The sequence below is a fragment of the Stegodyphus dumicola genome, chromosome 5 (assembly GCF_044657685.1).
Source record: "Stegodyphus dumicola isolate Sdum_Otavi_A_Nest chromosome 5, ASM4465768v1".
In the NCBI taxonomy this organism is placed as follows: Eukaryota; Metazoa; Arthropoda; class Arachnida; order Araneae; family Eresidae; genus Stegodyphus; species Stegodyphus dumicola.
Genome location: NC_140772.1, coordinates 157,427,507 through 157,434,758, shown reverse-complemented (window position 1 = coordinate 157,434,758; position 7,252 = coordinate 157,427,507).

The following is a 7,252-nucleotide window of genomic DNA, read 5'->3' as shown; positions in this document are numbered from 1 at the left end:
AGTTTCGCCATTCAATTCCAGCAGTCTGAGGATGAAATTTGCAAAATATTGTTTTGTAAACTTAATTATTGCTGTAATTTTTATTTATTTTTTTTTTCACTGATGGTATGTATTAAACTGCAGGTTACAACTTGAATAAAGATGTGTTACTGTGCTGTATGTATCTCTAAATTTGCTGTGTTATGTCATTCAGCAGAGTTGCCAACTCTCCCAATATCCGACCATACTCCTGCCAATCTGATTTTTAACGTATTTCTCTCGACTTTCTCTTAAAATTTCTCAGGATTTTTATGTAGCTTCGCTTAATGATTTGTTATTTACCCCCAAAATAGAATTTTTGGTATTTGAAAGTGCTTGTTTTTCTTTGGATGCATATGAAAAAAACTGAGGTTGTTTCATCCCTGAGATGCGGCGTGTTTGTGCTCTGTTTATGAGAGTTCGAAAACGTCATATTACATTCTGCAATGAGGATCATGCGCCTCTGCAAGTCATTAGCCAATGAACACAAAGCAAGATCGAGGTTGTTTATTTCTTCCGTCTTGCCAGTGAGCAGTGTAAGTTTCATGTGCTTCCCAAAAACAGTTTAAGCTACTGCGGTCTGCAAAAAATGTAAAATATTCATGTACTTTTCAAAAATTGTACACAGATTGGTTTCCTTCTATTATTTATTTCATCAAGGAAATGTAATATTGCAATGTGTATTGTTTGTTATTGCGATTTTTTGATTTTGCACACTGGAAGGGCTAACGTTCTTAAACATGTGTGTACACAAGGACAACATGAACTGTACTTGAAAAAAAAATTAAATTTTTCTATGGAAACAAAGGCTAAAAAAGTTTTTAATGCAATGTTGCATTGCCTGTTCTCTGCCTTTTTACTGGAGCAGTAACAGCCACTGAATGCATCGGAGCATGCTGCAACTTTTTTAGGTAAATGTTTCCCAGCAGTAAAATCGCTGAGAAATACTCAAGTGCAGGGATAAAAACGGCTGCAATTCTAGAAGAAAGGGCTTCAAGATATTGGTATGAAAAATAAATTTTCAGTTATTGATTGCATTAAAACAGTTCCATTCTGCCTTTCTATGGATGCAGGGTTTGTACGGTCCTTAAATTTTTTGGAATCGATTTTTGATCCTTAAAAGTCCTTAATTTTGGCCAAAATCAGTAGAAGGTCCTTAAATTTAATCATCTGAAATTTCTGTCTGTTTTTATGACTGCCATTTTGAGTGTGAATTAGCATTTTGGAGGAATAATTTTGGCAATTCACTGACGTATATATGGGTTATAATTTGTTTCTATTTCTAATATAAATCATGGGATACTCGAGTTTCTAAGCAAGAAGTGAAACATAAGCATTTCAAAATTCATTTTTCGTAATAAAGAGCTCTTAAACAATTTTCGCTTTTGGAATATGAATTCTTTTATTGAACGGTTCTAAATTTGGCGACTTGTCAATAGTTTGGCGATTTTTAGATCAGTTTCTATAGAAAATTTTTAAAATTCCGAAATCAGAATTTTTCAATGATTTTTTTAAAACTTCATAACATTGATAAATTTCATTAAAATAATCGTAATATATTGGAATTATATTTAAAAAATAACATTAAAATAAAACATTTTTATTTTTCGCTGTCATATTATAAAGTTTCATTAAGGCAACTTATTATACAGTATTTTGAATCTGAAAAATACACAAGGTATAATGCTGTAAAGCATAATTTACGAAACAGTTCTAAGCAAAAGCAAAATTAGCTGTGTAATTAATTAAAAAGTCTTCTTTTTAATTTTTTTTCATTGTAAGCGTTTTTCCCATGTAATTGTCTCAGAATATTCAAAATTCTCAGAATATGCATCAGTTTTCTCTATAAAATTAATTTTACACTTTTTTCTGTTTTTTTTTTTTTTTTTTCCTCAAAATATTTCTGCCTTTTTGCTGTTACAGAATTGGTTTGGATAATTTTTCTTTAGTATTTTTGACACTGCAGCTTGGAAAATTTAGAAGGATTTGAAGGAAAGATTTAAAGACCCGCTATTTTAGAAGATTTGAGAAATATATGACAAAATGAAAAATGTCTCCAAGATATCAATGCATAATGGATGTATTTTACAGAAAGTTTGCGATGAATTTCTTACTTTTTCGAGAACGCTTGGAAGAACAATGAAGACATAATATTTGAATGTTTTACACCTGATACTAGAATCTTTTTCTTAACATGTTTAATCTTCCCTTTATTTTCTCTACTGCTTACTAGACACAAGCATGGAAAATATCAAAAATTCTTCGAATTTTATCACTTGGGCAGGCGTTATAGAAAGGGATTTTTTTATTAATAAAGAAATTGAAAACTTGCAATTTAAAAGATCCATCTAATTAATATGTCTTAATGCATCATACACAGAGCTGCACTAGGCATTTTCTCATCTGATGCAATCTCTATGGGTCCTAAATTCAACTGCATAGTGCCTTTCTAAAATCTGCTTCCAATGCCTGCTCTAAATTCTAAAAGTTTTGCCATTGCTATATTTTGTTGTTTGGTGTGTCACTAAATTCTAAAAATTTTGCCACACCAGCTCTGTAATCATATTTCTTCTGAATTTCATATAACTAAAGAAATTAAATTAGTCACTTTTTCTATACATTCTAAATGCATTTAGTGTTTTTTAGAAAAACAGAAATCCTTAATTAAATCCCAAAATTCTAAAATCAAAAGGAAACATGCTGAAGAAAGAAACTGAATACATAAAGAAAATTATTCTTCAAAGATATGCGCAGTTATTAATATGTAAATTACTCAATTGTTTATGATTTCAGCCTTTACTATAATTTTCCATTTCTGTTTCCTCGTATGATAGATTTACTGAGCCAAATTAAATTAAAATTAAATTGTATAATCTTTGATCACTAGTCCACATTTTTAGTTTTAATTTGACTGTCCTTGTTTAATTACGTCACCGTAAGATGTAATTGACTTTGTTAGCATCAGAACATGCCTTTACGTTTGTTCTAAGTTCTTTTTAAATATGAGGTTTATTTAAACCTTTGTCTGATATTGTAGTTACTTTCAGACATAGTGATAATTTGCTTCACGTCTATCAGGGATTTTGGACTATTTAACTTTTACCAGATCAAGTAAACCCTCATAGGTACATTGTGGAGTGGTTGACAAGTTAGGAGATAAAGCACGCAGAAACTAGCGAAAGCATTGGTTAGCATATTGAGACAAATCTCTAATTATTGTTAGAAAAAATGCTTAAAGACAAGGAAATCGATATAAACTAGCCAAAATGTTTGAGAAGGCTTCAAATTAAAATGACGGATAAATATTTTGTTGAGTGTTGTTGATACAAAACATAAATATTTTATTGTAGCTTTTAATGTGTAATTATTCTAATATCGTTTAAGAATCAGTGTCGTAAATTACATGTGTTTTAAACTGTGAAATTTTATTAGATTTTGATTTTAATAGGGCTTTTTTAACCCTTTCGCCGTCCTCTCCTGTCTACGAAAATTTCTCCCCAGCCGCCGCGTGTTTTTCGTAGTATGTAATGTTGTTTTCTCTGTACATCATAACTTTCGTAGTGGATGAATGTCAATGAATATTAAGTAAAATTATAAAGAAACAAAGCATAATGGAAAAATAATAACTGTTTATTTCTAACAGCAGGATAATTTGATAACATCTGTTTGTTCCAGGCGGTCCACCCCTCCCATTTTGTTGTTGTAATCTTTTAAAATTATTGGTTTTTTTACTGTTCTTTTCCGTGTTTCAACATCAATCATCGAGTTATTACGGACTGTTCTCATTAAACGTATATCCTTCTTGTTTTTCCAATTCACAACCTCATTTTTTCTCTTTTTTTTTCTGCTGAGTAGACGTTGAAGCCATCTCTCACTGTCTTGTCATCTTATGTAAGATGGCGCGAATATTCATAAAACCCGGGGCAAATTCAATTAGAAATAGAATGCCTGATTAGTGCTGCCCTCTCTGCCTGATTAGTGCTGTATTAGAACAAACAAAAATAAAAACTCAAACAAGTAAACATTTAGAAAGCGTTTTAAACATTTAAAAGTTTGAAAATGTAGAAGAACGCTTGAAGTTTCACTTGAACGTGCTAGACGTGTTACGGATGACGAAGAGGTTAACAAGTATTGTTAAAAAATAAAATTTAATAGTGGCCATGTTAAGCCATGATGACTAAGGTTAACTATTTACCTAATTTAATTATTTATAATTAACTGCCTACCCTTAATTATCTCTACATATTAAAGCGAGTTATTGCCTTTCATTAATACTCACTGTGCACAAGATAAAACACAAAAATGTAGAAATTCAAGTAAAACTTATTCTTTGCTCCTAGTGAGACTTAAAATAATACAAAACAACTTATCACCTGTGGTGCTTTAATGGCTTACTGGAACTTGAAAGTATATTAACTGGGTTACAACCCCCTGGAACTCTGCACAAAGCTATGACACTAACTGCATCAAACAGAGCCTGACATACTTTCAACACTTGCCAACCGTGCCTACATCAGGCCTTTCAGGTTTGTTCGAATCAACAGGTCTCTCTCTAGACAAGCAGCAGGGGTGACAACATTCAGTCTTTTGTTATGAATCATGCTGATTGTGATCTTACTTCTCATTTTAATCTATGCTGTTTGACCTAAAATCTACCTGCTATTTACTAAACCTCTAGACGAGCAATCCTCAACCTTTTAACTAACCTGTACCATCTAAACAAAAATTGAAAATATTTAGTACCACCACCACTCTTGAACAAAGCTCAGATCGCATAAATTTACAAGTGATAGAGAAAAACTCAATCAGGATGTTCGGGTTTTAATTTTTGAAATAAATAGTTAAAAATACTTTGCTTCTGTGTGTACCACCGGTTGAGAACCTTTGCTCTAGACTGCCCAAGTATGTGACAAAATGAGACATAAAAAAATCAACATAAAGCTAACTTTTATTAGTAAAACGTAAATGTCCCTTATCTTCTTTCAAATATGTCCAACCTATTATAAGTGTAAAATATTTAATGCTACTTGATAAACTGCATGAAGTTTATTTTATTCTCAAACTGATTAATAATTATGTTAATTCATGTTTATTAATAATGCATACTACTTAGGGATCTATTTAATTTTAGGATGGTATTACAAAAATGAAATTCAGGCAGAGAATAATATTTTTAATTGAATTTATTCATTTCCCATTTGCTCATAGGTCCTTAATATTTTCATCAATGGTCCTTAAAAGTACTTAATTTCCGTGTGCAGAAATGTGTACGAACCCTGGGATGGAAGAAATAATAACGATGCAAAATTGTTGTTTCTTTCTTTTTTCTTTTTTTAAATCCAGAATTTTCTGAAATTTAGTGTAGTTTACTTTCTCTCCCCACTTTAGAAGAAATTTGACAGACTTTTATATATGGCACAGCTAATTATAAAACTTTAAAGGAAAAAGAAATTCTTCAGGATAATTGCTTAGAATTTGTTGCAGGTATCTTAAAAATAAATTTATATTTGCAGACTATGCATATGTCACCTCTTAAATTTAGCAGTGAAAAAGGAGTCAGCTTCTTTGCCAATAAATGCGATTGAATTTATTGTTGATATTTATTATTATCTTGGAAAGATATAAAAGGAAAGAATTGAAACAATTCCAACAGCTGCATAACACTGAAATAAGAAAAAATTCGAAATATGTTAGTACACGCTGGTTATCTTTAGAGAAAAGTTTAGCGAGAATCCTCCAGTGGAACTGACTTCTTACATTTTTTATGGAAGAAGTAAATGCTTCTAAGTGTTAAGATAAAAGGCTGTGCTGAAAGTTATAAAATACCTAACTAAATGGAAATGTAGCTATTATTTCCATTGTTAAAAATGGGTACGAGAAAAATTAAGTAATTTTTGCACCTGCAAGTAGGCGCAGCACTAGACATTTTTCTGGTCGGTGAATGACTTTTTTCTGGCCGGAAATCCAAAACTCTGCCGCACCAGTTGGCATTCCTGTCTGCGAGCAATTTAATTGGCAATTGTCACACTAATACTACAAAATATAAGCGTAAAATGCTCCCAAAATAAAAAAAAATTCCCTGATAAGGGACACATTTTCTGATTTTTGTAAATTTATCTTGTGAAGAACGAATATTTATGATTTTACCTTCAGACCTTAACAAGGCGTTTTGCTTTGTCACATTCAAGAATTATGTCAAGTATAAATGAACAGTAATTATGATAAGTATCAATGAATAGTAATTCAAAATAGTTTCTGATACTATCAGAATTGTACTGCATCAAATAATCTTGTTTCCTATAAAATAAAATACATTTGCTTTGTGCACTGCTTTTATGTTTTTTAACAAATTTTGTTTAGTGATAATGAATTTGATACAGGAGAAGGATATGCAAATATAATCTGAAGATCTGGAAGTTTGATATTGACATTTAGGTTACCTGCATAAGAAATATTTCTTCTCTTGCCTGATATTCTGAATCACTCTTGTCAAAAATTTCTTCTTGTTACTGTTTTATGAACTCTTCAATTCTTTTTTTCCCTCAAATATTTGGCCTTTTAATATCGTATAAGTTGTAGTAGAGAACTTAGAGGAGATACTCAGCTGTCATATACTGCAACCTAATAATTAATAACACTTTTGCACTAAAAAACACAACTGCTTATTTTCCCCTCATTTCTCTTTTAAAAAAGGTCTTTTTCAAAAATGAAGTGAAAAGGTTAGCAGAAGGGAAAATACATCATGTGAATGACTCTTATGAATCAGTTGAGCCTTAAAGAGGGTGGTGGAGTTTTGAGATATATCTATATTCTAATGCCCCCCCCTTTTTTTTTTTTTTGATGCACTACAGGTTTATGATAAAATTATCGTAGATCAGGGAAGCAAACATTTTTGGTCGCGAGCCACGATAATTTTTTCTAAAATTTTAAAAACAATTTACAAATATTCCAATTTAAATAATGAGATGAATGGAATTGAGATTTTATTTTTAAAAGTTCCTTTTGTTGAGGTTCAAAGTGAGATGTATTGATTCTAAGGAATGAGGTTAAATGCTCATCTGCCAATCTACTTCTGAAATAATTCTTTCGAAGTTTCACAGTTGTAAACTCTTATATATAAAATGAAGCACACATAGCATTGATTTGAGTGTGATATATTAAATTTGGGTAACTTACTTTCGATAATGATTTGTAGAGTTCTAACTTTGGCCTATTTAGAAACAACTGTTTGAGA